Here is a 15,673-nt window from a genome sequence, read left to right as displayed (position 1 = left end):
TTGAGGAATTAAGCTCTAGACCTGCATCCTACTGATTCTAGGTGACTGTTTATAAATACCACGGTCTAATGAGATGCCTTGTTTTTTAAGTGCAGCAATAGTTACACTCACACAAGCTTATATATATACATGGGAGTTTATCAACATCATAATTTGGACACGCTGAGTCTACCGTGCTGGAATTTGGTATTGCGGCATCTGGTATATGAAAAATCATGGAATACAAATTTATCAATCTTTCAGGATGGCCCATGATCAGTATATTCCCCGCAGCAGGGTGAACATTCTACAGCAGTTGTGATCTAGTGAACAGTCAAACTGGGGCAGTTCTCCACAATTGAGTGCAAATGAAAAATAACACTGAGGAGGTGATTTTTTAATTTGTGCGCATTTTACAAACATGCAGGTCATCTTATTCTCAAAGGTTACTTGCACATTTCAGAGCTGACTGAACAGCATAGCAAAATACAGTGCCCAGCACCCTTATATATATTAGTTTCGGGAGCGTGCTCCCCACACTTTTGTATCACCAGCTCCCAGCACCCACGTGGGCGACAGGAGTATATCTCAGAGAAACAGGCCCTCCTGCCACTCTGAAATGTGGTAACGCACAATAATGCATTTGTATCCTTGTTTGAAGGATAGAAATTGAAGTGGGAGAGCAGCAGTTAACACCACTGCCTCTCTTAAATGCATAAAACGTTCAGAAATTAACCTATTTTCCTTGAGCCTTCTCATTAACTTGTTCATGTGGCGTCCAATAAAACAGTTGGGGGATAAAGTCATAGGGGTTCTCAAAATGTGCATTTTCAATAGCATTTCTTATGAGCCATGTTTTGCTCTCACCTGCAGCGATTATCTCAAACCTGTATGAGAAGCTTGTGTATGGTCTGACTCTCAATCCTTTGTTGGTCTGGTCAAAATATGTACTATTTTCTTTTTTAACATCCCCCAAAATTGGCTAAAATCCTTTGAGTAGATAGCCTGGCTAGAAGATAATACCTACCAACCCACAGGGGAGAAATGTAGGCCCTAACTTGCTATTTATTTTAATCAGAGGAAACCAGATTGAATAGTCATTAAGATTGTTTTGGGGATTGGAATTTTATTTTGAAGGGCCTCAACATGCCCACAGTTTTCCTATGAAGTTTTGCTGAGTTCAAAGTGAGCCATTTATAGTGCATTCAGAAGGGGCCTCAGATGGGTGCACCAATGCACCACAAAGTACATCATAAATTACCTTGTCCATGAACTAATGGTAGTATGTCATACCTGGTAATTGGCTGGGTGTGTGTGTCCTACGAGAGGGCCATGCAATTGAGGGGGGCCCGTGATCAAGCTCCACCATGGCTTCAATCCATGGCCTTGGTTCAAACCCATGTGCAAGTTCCATGGGTCCTTTGATTGCATTCAGACCTGCCAGGTTCACTGTGGTGCATGGGGCATAGCAATGGACAGCCACCGTCAAAGTACGCACTTGGTATGAAGGCTTGTGTTATGGTTGTTAATAGGGAACCAGCCTATGTAAATGGCGTCCCTCAACTGGAGGGAAAACGCCGACAATCACTTTCTCAATTTTACACGAGTATAAGAACAAGGCGTCTCCTACCTGGTCTTCGGAGGGTATTCGGAGGAAAGGAGTGATTCCCCTGACACCCTCTCTCGGCGCTGATTGATCGGCGCAGAGTGAAGACGCCAGGGAAACCCTCAAGGGGGAGAAAACCCTCGCTGGTGGAATCCAACGGAGAAGAGGCTGGACGGGACGGGATGCAGATGCGTTTCCCCGTAGGGTCGGTTTGGCGTTTTGCTCCTTAATATTAAATTCAATGTCTCCTTCTTTCAGCTGTCCGTGTTGACTGAAATAAGAGGGGAGAGATTAATCCTGATAGAACAGTACGTGAAAAAAGGAAAAGAGGTTCAAGCTAGTGGAACCTACCCTTGGATTGAGAATGTAGAGAGATGCTGAGAGATCGGACCACAGTGGCAGTCGGGAGGTGTAGTCCGTGTGCGTGGAAGAAGTGGGTTGAGCTATACAGAGAGAACGGAGGAGAGGGTTAACAAGTGCAGGTGGAGGGAATATATCATGGAGGACTGATGAGGAATGCTGCCTACCTAATGTGGAAGGGTCCCGGAGATTTCCGTGTTGAGTGGAGCTACGAAAAGGATGGCTAAAGAGTTCCGGGGGGTGGATGTGAGGATTCCTAACGGAAGGGAGTAGAGAAAAATGGCAGTGAGATAAAGTCCTATTGATGTTCGGGTTCCGAGAAATCTAGAAGCGATACTCACGAAGCGTGACTTCTGTGTACAGTAGCAACGCGATGCTGTGATGGATTCGGAACCGAAAATACGTTCCTGTGATGAATGGGAGGAGCTTGTTCTGCGGTCTCCCGAAACACTGCACTGTTCACCGGTAAAACCCCGGCCATCTTGGATTGGGGGAATTGTATATTCGATATACGCCGCCAACGGCGCCAGACTGACCATTTGCCAAGAACACTATGATTGTTCGTAACAGTATGCCCCCTTTTATGTGCGACAAAGCCGGGTTTACCTGGATGGAAGCGATAAAATGATCGCACCAGTCTAGGGGCGTGAACTGCAGAAGCCGGTTCCCAAGATCGTTCTGCCAGGGAATACCCCTTCCAGTCCACTAAAAACTGTAACCTCCCTCTATTGTAGCGGGAATCGCAGATTCCGGACACCTCGTATTCAGGGCCGGTGTCCGTAAGCACGGGAAGAGGATTTTTAGTGGTTTGTAAATGGAATTCATTCCGTATGTCTGGTTTTAACTGAGACACATGAAATGTGGGATGTATACGTTTCCATGAGTAAGGAAGTTTCAATTGAAAGGCTGCCTGACCCTTTTGTTTGACAACTTTAAAAGGGCCAAAATACTTGGGGGATAACTTGGAGATGACCAGTCTCTTAGGGAGAAATTTATTCGATAGCCACACTTTATCCCCCACTTGTATTGGGGGGGCTGGAGTTCGATGCTTATCGACTTGTATCTTGCCTTTGAGTCGTGCCTCTATCAAGGCTTCCCTTGCCTCTTTCTGTCCTTTCTGAATGATGTCTATCATCCCGTTGATGTCCGGAAAGGATGACGGAGGATAGGAATGCGGTGTGAATACCGAAGGGTGAAATCCGTAGGTACAAAAAAATGGGCTGAGACGTATTGCTGAATGTGGGGCATTGTTATAAGCAGATTCGGCTAGGGGTAATAGGCTCCTCCAATTATCTTGTGCGGCTGATATATAACATCGGAGGTAGGCTTCCAGGGTTTGGTTGAGTCTTTCTGTCTGTCCATTTGTCTGGGGATGGTACCCAGAGCTTAGAGCTCTGGAGATTCCGAGTATATGACATAACTGTTTCCAGTATTTGGATGTGTACTGTGAGCCTCGATCTGATATGATGACTTCCGGAAGTCCATGCAGAGAGAATATGCGATCCAAGAATACCCTAGCCATCACAGCAGTGGATGGAATATTGTGGAGTGGAATAAAATGAGCCATCTTAGTAAGCGAGTCTACTGTCACCATGATGGTATTACATCCTTCCGAGATCGGGAGGTCCACTATAAAATCAGTGGATATGATTTGCCAAGGTTTGGAAGGTATCTGCATGTGTACCTGTTCTCCCAATGGAGGTCGTCTAGGGCTCTTGGTTTGAAGACAGATAGGACATGATGCTATGTATTCCCGGACGTCCTCTTTGACCTTTGGCCACCAGAACTGTCTTTGAATAAGATCTAATGTACCTGCCCAGCCTCGATGACCTGCCGAGTTAGAATCGTGACAGAGACGTAATACTTCTAGATGCAAATCTCTGCGAGGGATAAAGATTCTTTGATCTTTGAGGAACAGGCCTTGGCGGGAAATCAAGTGGTATTTCCCAATTAAGTCTGACTGTGAGGCTTCCCATTCTCTTGACGCATCTATGATCTTTTGCAGGAAGTCTCGGATCACTGTTACCCTCATGGGTTTAGGGAACATAGGTTCGGACCTGAATGGAGTCTTCTCCACCGGGTCTCTCCGAGATAATGCATCTGCCTTCAGATTAGTTGAACCTGGGATGAAAGTAAACTTGATGCGGAAAGGAGAAAAAAAATGTGCCCACCGGGCTTGGCGACTGTTACAAGTTTGAGCATACTGTAATATGCGGAGATTGTGGTGATCCGTTCTCACCTCAACTGGGAATCGGGCTCCCAACAACAGATGTCGCCATTCCTCAAAGGCACGTTTGATGGCCAGTAATTCTTTTTCCAGGACGGTATAATTAAGTTCAGCTGGAGTAAGGGTCTTTGATAGATAGGCTATGGGTTGTTCCACGTTATTATTCCCTGGTTGGAGGAGGACAGCTCCCAGAGCCTGATGTGATGCATCCGATTCCACAATATACCTCTTCTGTTGGTCAGGCATGGATAGTATCGGAGCTTTGGTAAAGAGTTCTTTCAGTTCCCTGAATGAGAGTTGTACTTCTGATGACCAATGGAAGGGCACTCCTTTCTTTAGGAGATGAGTCAAAGGATGTGTAAGAGAGGAAAAATGGGGAATGAAACGCCTATAAAAATTGGCGAATCCCAGGAATCTTTGGATGTCTTTGACTGATTTCGGAATTGGCCATTCTGTGATTGCTGAGACCTTGGAAGGGTCCATCGCAATGCCTTCCCCTGAAAGTATGTATCCTAGATAAGCGACAGAAGGTTTATGGAACTCGCACTTCTCTATCTTACAAAAAAGATGGTTTTGTTGTAAGCGGGAGAGCACTTCCTGTACATGGTGGATATGTTCAGACAATGAGGGGGAAAAGACCAGGATATCGTCTAGATAGACTATTACATAGTGTAGGGAGATATCTGCAAATAGGTGATCCATAAACCGCTGAAACACGGCTGGTGCGTTGGATAAACCAAAAGGCATAACTCTATATTGGTAATGGCCAAATGGAGTGCGGAAGGCCGATTTCCATTCGTCTCCTGGCTTAATTCGGATAAGGTGGTAAGCCCCCCGCAGATCGAGTTTGGTGTAAATGCGAGCGCCCCTTACGGCCTCCAATATGTCTGGGATGAGTGGCATTGGATACTTGTCTGGCACCGTAATCTTGTTCAAGCCGCGATAGTCAATGCACGGGCGGAGCTCTGAGGTGTTCTTTTTAGGTATAAAAAAGAGGGAAGCTGCCGCCGGGGAAGTTGATTCCATGATTAGTCCATTTTTGATATGGGTTCGGATATACTCCTTCAGCACCTCCTTCTCTTTGGCTGAGAGTATATACATGCGTCCGAATGGGAGAGGACTGTTGGGTACTAAATCTATGGCACAGTCATCTCTTCGGTGAGGAGGTAATTCCGTGTATTCAGAGTGGGTAAAGACAGGTTGGAATTGCTGGTATTCTGGAGGTATAATGGAGATTTGGTTTAGTAGGGTTCCAGGAGGCTTCGAGTTTCCTGCCTCACAGGTTCCAGAATCGGTCTTTCTTCCCGTAAGGCAATGCTGGACGCACCTCTCGGAACCCAAGAATAAAGTCCCTGCTGCCCAATTAATGTACGGGTTATGTTTCTTTAACCACGGAATCCCCAATATGATGGGATAGTGAGCTGTCCGTATGAGGTCTAACACAATTGGTTCTTGGTGTGTCGCAATTGTCAAGACCAGGGAACCCGTATGATCTTTAATGGGGCCTGAAATGAGGGGACTACCGTCTACACTCTCTACAGGGATGGAGACAATTTTTGCGGTTCTTGGAATGTTATGCCTTTGAGCCCAAGAATCATCTATAAAATTACCCGCGGCTCCGCTATCTACCAGAGCAAGAACGTTTTCCAGTCGGATGTTATTCCAGGCGATGGATACTCCCAAAACTACCATACCGTTCTCGGGATTTGGGCTCTGGGGATCAGGAAAAGCACTAAAGAGGGAACTATTTGAATGGAATGGGCCCTGTACCGTCGTTCCCCTTACGGCCGGGCACTGGCGTTTCCCGCCTTTTTGCTGGGGATCAGAAGACATTCTTTGACTGTATGGGTGTTTGCCCCGCAATACATGCAGAGCCCAAGAGACTTTCTTCTAAATCGTTCTTCGGGGGTAAGCGGTCCGCGTGAAGCCCCCAACTGCATGGGTTCTTCTGTGGAAACGGATTTGTGTGGCATAACGTTTCCCTCCAGGTGGTGTCTACTGTTCCTACCCTTTCGTTTCTCTCTGTTTCTCTCCTGGAGTCTATAGTCCAACTGCATTACCAGGGCTATGAATTCACTCATGTTGTATGGTCGAGGTACCCTGGAGACCTCATCCTTTAATTCCTCAGATAGACCTCTACGGAACAACGTTATTAAGGCATCATCTGCCCAGGCCGTATCCGCCGCCATCTGTTTGAAACGGGTGATATATGTCAGGATATCTTGAGAGCCTTGCTTTAGGTCCAACAGACGTTCTTGAGATGCGATAGTCACCTCTTGTCTGCCAAACATGTTCTTTACACTATTACAGAAGGCAGTGTAGGAATCCAAAATAGGGTTGTTACTGGTCACTAACGGAGTGGCCCAGGCTAAGGCTGCTCCGGTCATTTGAGAAATCATATGACCTACTTTATCACGGTCTGTTGGAAAAAAGGCTGCCTTAAAGGCAAATTGAACCGTGCATGATTCCAGGAACTCTTTAACAAGATGGGGGTTTCCATCGAACCTGCCAGAGGAAAGTGGACCTGGGGGTACCTCTGAGCATTGAGCCGATCTACCCACTTGACTTTTTAAAGAGGCATTTTCCTGTTTGAGATTCTGTACCTCGGCGGACAAGGCCTGCATGGCTGCCGCGAGTTGTTGGATCTGTTGATCCATGGTTCGTAGAGATTTCCTGCCTGGATACTCGTGGGGAAGGTGATCGACCTTTTCTTTTAGGGCGTTGCTAACTGTTATGGTTGTTAATAGGGAACCAGCCTATGTAAATGGCGTCCCTCAACTGGAGGGAAAACGCCGACAATCACTTTCTCAATTTTACACGAGTATAAGAACAAGGCGTCTCCTACCTGGTCTTCGGAGGGTATTCGGAGGAAAGGAGTGATTCCCCTGACACCCTCTCTCGGCGCTGATTGATCGGCGCAGAGTGAAGACGCCAGGGAAACCCTCAAGGGGGAGAAAACCCTCGCTGGTGGAATCCAACGGAGAAGAGGCTGGACGGGACGGGATGCAGATGCGTTTCCCCGTAGGGTCGGTTTGGCGTTTTGCTCCTTAATATTAAATTCAATGTCTCCTTCTTTCAGCTGTCCGTGTTGACTGAAATAAGAGGGGAGAGATTAATCCTGATAGAACAGTACGTGAAAAAAGGAAAAGAGGTTCAAGCTAGTGGAACCTACCCTTGGATTGAGAATGTAGAGAGATGCTGAGAGATCGGACCACAGTGGCAGTCGGGAGGTGTAGTCCGTGTGCGTGGAAGAAGTGGGTTGAGCTATACAGAGAGAACGGAGGAGAGGGTTAACAAGTGCAGGTGGAGGGAATATATCATGGAGGACTGATGAGGAATGCTGCCTACCTAATGTGGAAGGGTCCCGGAGATTTCCGTGTTGAGTGGAGCTACGAAAAGGATGGCTAAAGAGTTCCGGGGGGTGGATGTGAGGATTCCTAACGGAAGGGAGTAGAGAAAAATGGCAGTGAGATAAAGTCCTATTGATGTTCGGGTTCCGAGAAATCTAGAAGCGATACTCACGAAGCGTGACTTCTGTGTACAGTAGCAACGCAATGCTGTGATGGATTCGGAACCGAAAATACGTTCCTGTGATGAATGGGAGGAGCTTGTTCTGCGGTCTCCCGAAACACTGCACTGTTCACCGGTAAAACCCCGGCCATCTTGGATTGGGGGAATTGTATATTCGATATACGCCGCCAACGGCGCCAGACTGACCATTTGCCAAGAACACTATGATTGTTCGTAACAGCTTGCCATTCCCATTGGCTATTTCTAGTTGCTTTGGGTATCTGAGAAAATGGCCATTTTGGCATGGGAGCAGTCCATGCCCAGTGTGTAGAGCAGGTGGCCAAAGTAGATGGATTATAGGTGCCAGTCCTGTGAAAGGTATAACTGTGCATGGCTTCAGGCAATATCCTTTGGATTGGAGGTGCCTGGGCTATTATTGAAAGCCATACTTGTGGCAATGTGCAAACTGGCTACAGCCACAGACTATCCTAATTTGGCACTTAATCTTGTGTAGGGTTGTCAAGGCATGTTATCTGACATATCCTGGGAAAAGTGGTTGGCATGCCCATTGGGCCAACTGGATGGCTTGGGGATGCCCGATGCATGAGGAAAGGGCATACCATAGTGAAATAGGACAGTACCTGGGCAGGTGGTTTGATGGTCACCGATATGGTTTCATGTCAATGAACACATTGTGAGATTTCATGAGGAGTGCATGTCAGTGGCTAAGATATAGTTGCATTATGATGGTGGAGCATGATTCATAATTGGCATAGGAACTGCAACTGGAAACTGTGTTGCATATTTTTGCTTTTGCGCTGCAATTATCGCGCCCCTTTATGAATGTTTCATTTTGTTAATGTTTTCATTGCATTTTTGATGAGATCAAATTAACATATCCTCCCTTTAACCAAAGTGACTTCTCTAAATACAATCACCCTATATTACTCCCGCCACCTCAATGAAACCAGACGGAGTCAGAATTATTTTGTAAAGATGGAAGGGAGGGAGAGAGCTCCAAAACATAAAATCACATCACTTAAGAATCAGGGTCTCATATTCAAGCTTGTTGTGTTTTGATGCAAATCCATCCACTGATTTATTTTGAAAATGCCTGAAGAATAGGTAAAAACCAAGTGGTGGTTCATAGGTTTGACTACAGTTACCTTAACCCACAAATAGCAAATATGCTACCTTATTGGCTATTTTGAGTTTGGATTTGTGGGTGGTTCACTGGCCTGTTCAGGGATATAGTAAGATTCAACCAGATTGGTCAGTTGAGAAACTAATTATAGGTTTGAGAACATTTCAAATGGCTGTCATTGTGGCTAACAGACCTTTGCAGGGTCTGTAGATCAGGCACACATTGCAGTTCTCTGTGGGTTCACACATCCCTACGATGCATGACTAGGTGACAGAGGCTTGTATCGGCTGCTCCCATAACTAATGTAGGCAAGCCGCACTGTGTCTCTTAATCTGCATTGAAAGTGCTCATCAGCACGACGCATCCTGTCTGTGCTAACTTGCTCCCATAGTTAATGTGGGCAAGCCGCACTGTGTCTGTTAATATGCATTGAAAGTGCTCCTCAGCATGCCGCATCTTGCTTTTGCTAACTTGCTCCCATAGCTAATGTAGGCCAGCCACACAATGTTAATCTGCATTGAATGTTCTCCTCAGCACATCACATCTTGTCCGTGCTAACCTGCTCCCATAGTTAATGTAGACAAGCTGCATTGTGCTTTTGTTAAATCTGCATTGAAATATCACTTTGCTTCTTGTCCCCTTATTTACCCAACCACCTACAGACTCCCAATCTTGAAGTAGACACGTTACCACTCTGCCCTTCCAACCCGCCAAACACTGTACCCTGCGTCTTCATCAATCATTTGCTATACGCATGTCATTGCCTGACCTTATCCTACATCATGCCCAACCAGGCTACTTCCATGCTCCCGCACACGGCTGAGGCCAACCTCACCCTGCACACCAGGCCCCTCTTGACCATGCCCCACCTCAACTACACGTCGCTCCTGATAAGCACATCCTGGAACCTAAGACATCCCATCACTGTCACAACACAACAAACAGCCTCACTCTGCCTCTTGCCTTCAGAAACACTAACCTAGCACTCAGAACATACTCAACTAGAGACATATCATGCTCCACTGTCCCCTCCATCAGAAAAAGAAACTCACTCCTCACACTCCGCACGACACACACGAATCCACAACTACTCCCTCCCCCCTAACACACCTAACCATACCATTCTGGGAGCACTCATTAACGCCAGATCACTTCCTGCCCACGCACTTGACATCACAGACATCATCACGGCATACAATGATGCTGCAGGCTCAGCACTGCCAATTGCTGTTCCCAGACAGTTATTCCATATGCAGGAGGGACAGACCCAATACCAAAGGTGGAGGAGTGGCCATCATAGCTAAAACATCTATGAACATGAGCGTGGGTCCCTCAACTCCCCACACATCCTGCAAACTCCTATAAGTTAAACTGTCCCTTTCAGCAAAAGCTACACTAAATGTTCACCCCAGGGCTTGTATGCACCTTTGAGAATGAGGTCACGCCAATCATCTCATCCAATGCCAAACCCAAATCTCAAACCATCATTCTGGCAATTTCAACCTAGGCCTCAACAACCCACTCGACAACAATGCTCTATCCTTGGCCAACACCATGGCAGCTTTGTGCACAAGATTCAGAATCCCACGCATGTGAAATGTAGCATACTGAACTGGCTTTCAGAAATCAATTGCCTGTCCACCATCACTTCTAACTCTTCCTGTCTGTGGTCGGATCACCACCTCATAACATTTGTTATCAATACTAAGATCAGCCCAACCAACCTCCCAATCATAGCCCCAGAGGCACCATAGAGAAACAAAAAGAGTATTACAGCCAACAACGTGCTCCCACTAATGCTACCTGTCCTGGCAACACCTACCTGTGATAATGCCAACCCTACCACATTGACCAGACACTAAAACGACACAATATTGGCAGCAATAAATAAAATAGCTCCACTCGCGCTACGCAAAGTTAAACAAGAAGCCCTTCTAAATGGTTGGTTCACCCCTGAGCTAAAAACTCTAAGAATTACCTTTTTCCACTCCCTGACCTTTCGCAAACCCATCTTCAGGTACAAAATAACACCAACTGTATTTCCAGGTGTATTTTCTCACTGCACTGTCCACAGTGGTCTGCGAATCTAACATGGCTTCAGTTTCCAAAAATATGACGCAGCTCACAGTATTCAACATCCAACCAGCATGCATGCTTAATGTCTGTGACAACCACACCAGTACTTTACTAGCCAGAGGCATCCGCGGACACCAAACCATGTGATAAGTATGCGGACCGTCCAGCGGTTTAGGCTGTAAGCGTGAGCAATTTTTTTTTTTTCCATTATGTCTATGAGGATTTCAAAGGTTTGGGTTCCCCCTATAAATGTGCGCCACATTGAACAATCCTCACCAAACTTCACAAAATCATTTAGAGGTGACCATATACATTTTTTGCGGTTTTTGGTGAGGATTTGTCAAATGGTGCCAAAGTTTAAAGCCGCCCAAAAACTGATCTTCCTATGAATTGAACAACTTAAACATAATTACATGGCCGCTTCTGCGGGCTGGGTAATTCACTGAAAAAACTTTAGTTAAGGTGCAGTTGAGCTAATTTAACCTAACAATCACTGGATATTCAGTCCGCGGATATGGGAAGTTATGACAATCTTAACTGGCATTCTCGCATTGCATTGATATCACCCATAATGCCATGTCCCTCATAATGCCACTTTGTACATTATTGTGAATCTCTTCTCTTATAATATGTATGTGTTCATGTGCTTTGCAACCTGAAAGCGCCGAGTTAAACTGGTCATGCATTCCCACTTGCGCTGAATTTCAAGGGTTTTGTTGTAATAAATATGCTCAACTTAACTGCACCTTAACTACATGATTTTCAGTGAATTTCAAGGTTTTTTTTAGAACATCGTTTTTTGGGAGACATTGCTATAATTCTGGGAGAAGGGGTCACCCCTTCTCCATCAAATATTTTAAAAACTACTCGATACAAAAAACTCAGACCACACCTGAAAATTGTGTCAGCTTTTGCTGTGTGATGAACAGAAATGTGCACTTTTTCTCTATGAAACTTTGCTTTTTTATTTGTTCAATAACTTCTAAATGTATTAACAGATATTTCCCAAAATGTCCAGTTTGTTTGCAAAATTCAGCCAATTGGTTATAAGAGTCAAAAAGGTCCTTTTTCAGGTTCCCATGTATCTTGATACTCAACTTAACAACAGTGCAGTGAACTATATATGCAGCCATCCAATGGTGGAGGCCAAATAGTACTAAGAGCTCCTTGGACTTCTCTATAGAGAATATTTTGAATTGTGTCCCTTGGTAATTATGGACAAGGCACAGCCCCACTCCATGCAAGTGTCATGTCTCAATGGCATGTCATTCCATCTCAGAGAATTAGGTCATCATTGAAAAATGAATGGAAGGGAAGCACCGTCAGCATTGCAGAGAAGCTAGAAATGCAGCAAATAATCAGCACTATGGGAGAGTCAGAAGCTAGGTACGCAGAGCAAGGAGAGTATACAGGCCAGACAGCCATTGCATGATCGAGTCCATCTCTTTTGAAAGGAAAATGTATGTCATTAGATACTATATACATTTTAAAAGAATCCTCCTCTGGAAGCGGGTGTTACACCCTAAAGGGTCATACGAGCAATGATAAGAACACTAAATACCAAGCCAATGAAAGGGACATAACAAGGAAAGAAAGGTATAGGAGGCAAGACAAGTGTATACAAATATACGAAATGATGCTACTTCATTGAGAAAATGGTGTTTGTTTATTGACAGTCATCTAGAAATTAATTTATTTGAACACTGTTACTCATGCTTCCCTTTCCCCTCAGTCCTGCGTTATCTTTACATGTCTTCTGTTTGTGATTTCAGCCCAAAATCAAATTGCAGGAAAGCAGCATTGGTGGAGAAATGGATGGAGAAAATCAGAGCTCAGTTGACATTTTCCAGCTTGTTGGGTTTTCTGATTTTCCACGGAATAAAATCTCTCTTTTTGTTGTATTTGTGCTGATGTACTTGCTAACTCTGGTGGGAAATACTCTAGTCATGGCAATTAGTTGTTTGAACCGACATCTGCACAGTCCTATGTATTTTTTCATCACAGATTTGGCATTCATCGACATCTGTTACACAACAATCGTGTACCCACAAATGCTGATCCACTTCTTTCAGAATTATGCAGTGATTTCTCTCACTAAGTGCTTGCTGCAGATGTTTTTTTTCTAGTTATGGTGTCCATAGAAACCCTTCTGCTCGCAGTCATGGCTTTTGATCGCTATGCGGCCATCTGCAATCCCCTGCGGTACATGACCATCCTGAATAAAACTGTCTGCATCACGCTGGGTTCTGGAACTTTGGTAGTTAGTTTCCTAGTCCCACTAACACACATCATTCTGCTTTCCAGGTTCTCCTACTGTGAGTCCCACACAATCAATCATTTCTTCTGTGATTTGACAGCCCTGATGAAGCTCTACAACTATTGAGCATGAGAACTATTGAGGCACTAAGCTACACTGGTGGTGCTATAGTGGTGCTATGCTGGCAATGCTGTCATTCACTTTAATCATCACCTCTTACACCAAGATCATCTCATCCATCCTGAAAATGAAGTCTACGGCAGGGAGAGAAAAAGCATTCTCGACTTGTGGCTCCCACCTGACTGTTGTTATTATATTCTCTGCAGCGATTTGCTCTACATATATGCGACCAACATCTACATATTCAATGAGGGACAACAAAATAGTATCCTTGACGTACACTGCTATTACTCCTCTGTGTAACCCAATCATATAGAGTCTGAAAAATGCAGATTTTAAAAATGCCCTGAAGAAGGTGAAACATGCAACATAAAGTCAAATACTGCAACATGGTCTTTCACTGTTTACTGGTAATTATCCCACTGTTGTTCTTTTCAGATGATTTAAAAAAATGTAGTAATATGGTGTCTTATGTGCAAAATGTCAAAATGAAGGTTTGTTGCAATAGTTAAGGAGAAAATACATATCATGATTACACGATTTAAAAGAAGAAATGTGGACACAACAATAATCTGAATATTCAAAGGATAACATGAATTTGGTAGAGAAACACATATGAAAATATGTCATAGATAAAGACCAGAAAAAGGATATATGATTAATTTCACATTTAGGGTGGAGAGTGTTACGAATGAAACACATTAGTCATACCATAAGTATTCCACTTTGCCTCTCAAATATCTATATGGTGCGGAAGTCCTTCAACATTGATTTGATGTGGTACCATCCACATTGAGGAAGTGAAAGTCAGACACATGTACCATTGCAGACAAAGTGTTACAACATTTAGATCAATAAGCATCCATTCACATAGCAAAATGATTGTGGATGATTTTGACGTAACTAATGTGTTCATCTTGTAAATCTGTCCATGTAATATAGAAACCTGCCTAGCATTTGTTCCCCAGTTTAAATAATGTCTTTTCCACCTTGTACTTCTGAGCAGTTTGGTTTCAACAGTAATGAAGGCATTCTTTCCCTTTCTGGATGTTGATACGTACAAAAGGGCTTGCAGATATTTCTTACCACACCTGTGTTCATAACATTATAGGTACATTGTTTGATTGAACGCTATACATGAATGTTAATGTTAAATATTATGATGTCTGTCTTTTAGGGATTAAACATAAATACAGGGTCATTTTGCATCAGTTTTCTGAGAGCTGGATTCTTGATGAAATTGTGTTGCATGGTCATGCTTGATGCAAGCAGTTAAGAGAATGCACATTTTGTAATCCACTATTTCAGTTAAAGAGATTGAGAGAGTTGTGACCCAGAACATTGAGGTTATGATTAACAAGGGCATCTTGGGAAAAAAATAAAGAGATCCTTCAGGGATATGAATATTTAGTGGATGCAATGCAAAGTGTTCTTTAGGATACTTCGATCCCCATATATAGGGCACCTGGAGACCATGGGGGTCATTACGAGATGGTGGTAAGGGATTACCGGTAAGGAGATAGGTGCCGGTAATCCCTTACCGCCCAATTCCAAGGTGCCTTAGCGGGAACCGTAAGGAACGTGTGGTCAGATCACACGTCCCTTAATGGTCCTGCTAAAGGACCAGGGCACTAATAACAGGCTTGCCATTCGAGAGCCCATTATTAGCACCCTCCCCATTCCCAATGAGCCCTATGGGGACTCAAATGGGAATGGGGAATGGCTTGTTCAATGGGGACTTACTGGTCGCTCCAGGGTCAGAATGCACCGGGTCGTAAGTCCCCATTGAACAAGAACGGACAGGGACACGGAATGGGAGGCAGCCATGGTGTTAATAGCACCATGGCTACCGCCCGTCTCGTAATGACCCCACATGTAAATTGCAGTGGTGCACAGTATTAATCAACTTAACACAGCATAGCATAACACAACATAGCATAGCATATAGAACGTTTATGCAGGGATTTTCAGATTCTGATAGATTCTGGAGCCGTGCATTATCTGTGGAGGTCACATGTTCTTGGCTCAATGCAAGGCGAAGTATCTATGGTATGACGATGGACAGCATCTCATTCTAGAAGTGGAGATGAGCAATGCTCGGAACCAGGCCTGATTGTTTGCTATGTACGAACACGTTGTCAAATATTTCATATTCACCAATTATTTGTATCCTGCGGGTGGTGACTTCAGAATGGCGAGGTATGCGTTCTAGACAATGCTCCTTGAATTGCTCTTCTTTTAGCTTACATGTGACACAACATCATAGCTAAGGACATTAGTTCTCTAACCCCCTACTTTGTAACTGGCTCCTGCTTGTGCTGTGTACCTGTGAGTGGTCCTGACACTGTTGGCTGAGGATACTTGAAGTGATGAAATAGTGGAAGAAGTTTGCAT

General features: G+C 44.4%; 1 long non-coding RNA gene across 1 annotated transcript in view; it reads left to right on the top strand.

Annotated features, from left to right (window-relative positions):
• Positions 1-14,492, top strand: part of LOC138580125 (uncharacterized) — a 30,188-nt gene extending 15,696 nt beyond the window's left edge. The window contains exon 2 of the long non-coding RNA XR_011304179.1: positions 12,675-14,492. This is a non-coding gene — a long non-coding RNA (uncharacterized lncRNA). The remainder of the gene's footprint in view (positions 1-12,674) is intronic.
• The last annotated feature ends 1,181 nt before the right edge of the window (positions 14,493-15,673 follow it).

This window comes from Ambystoma mexicanum, chromosome 3p (assembly GCF_040938575.1).
Source record: "Ambystoma mexicanum isolate Mex_15411 chromosome 3p, UKY_AmexF1_1, whole genome shotgun sequence".
NCBI lineage: Eukaryota > Metazoa > Chordata > Amphibia > Caudata > Ambystomatidae > Ambystoma > Ambystoma mexicanum.
Note: the sequence above shows the minus strand (reverse complement) of the source record. Positions and strands in the feature narration are given on the sequence as shown.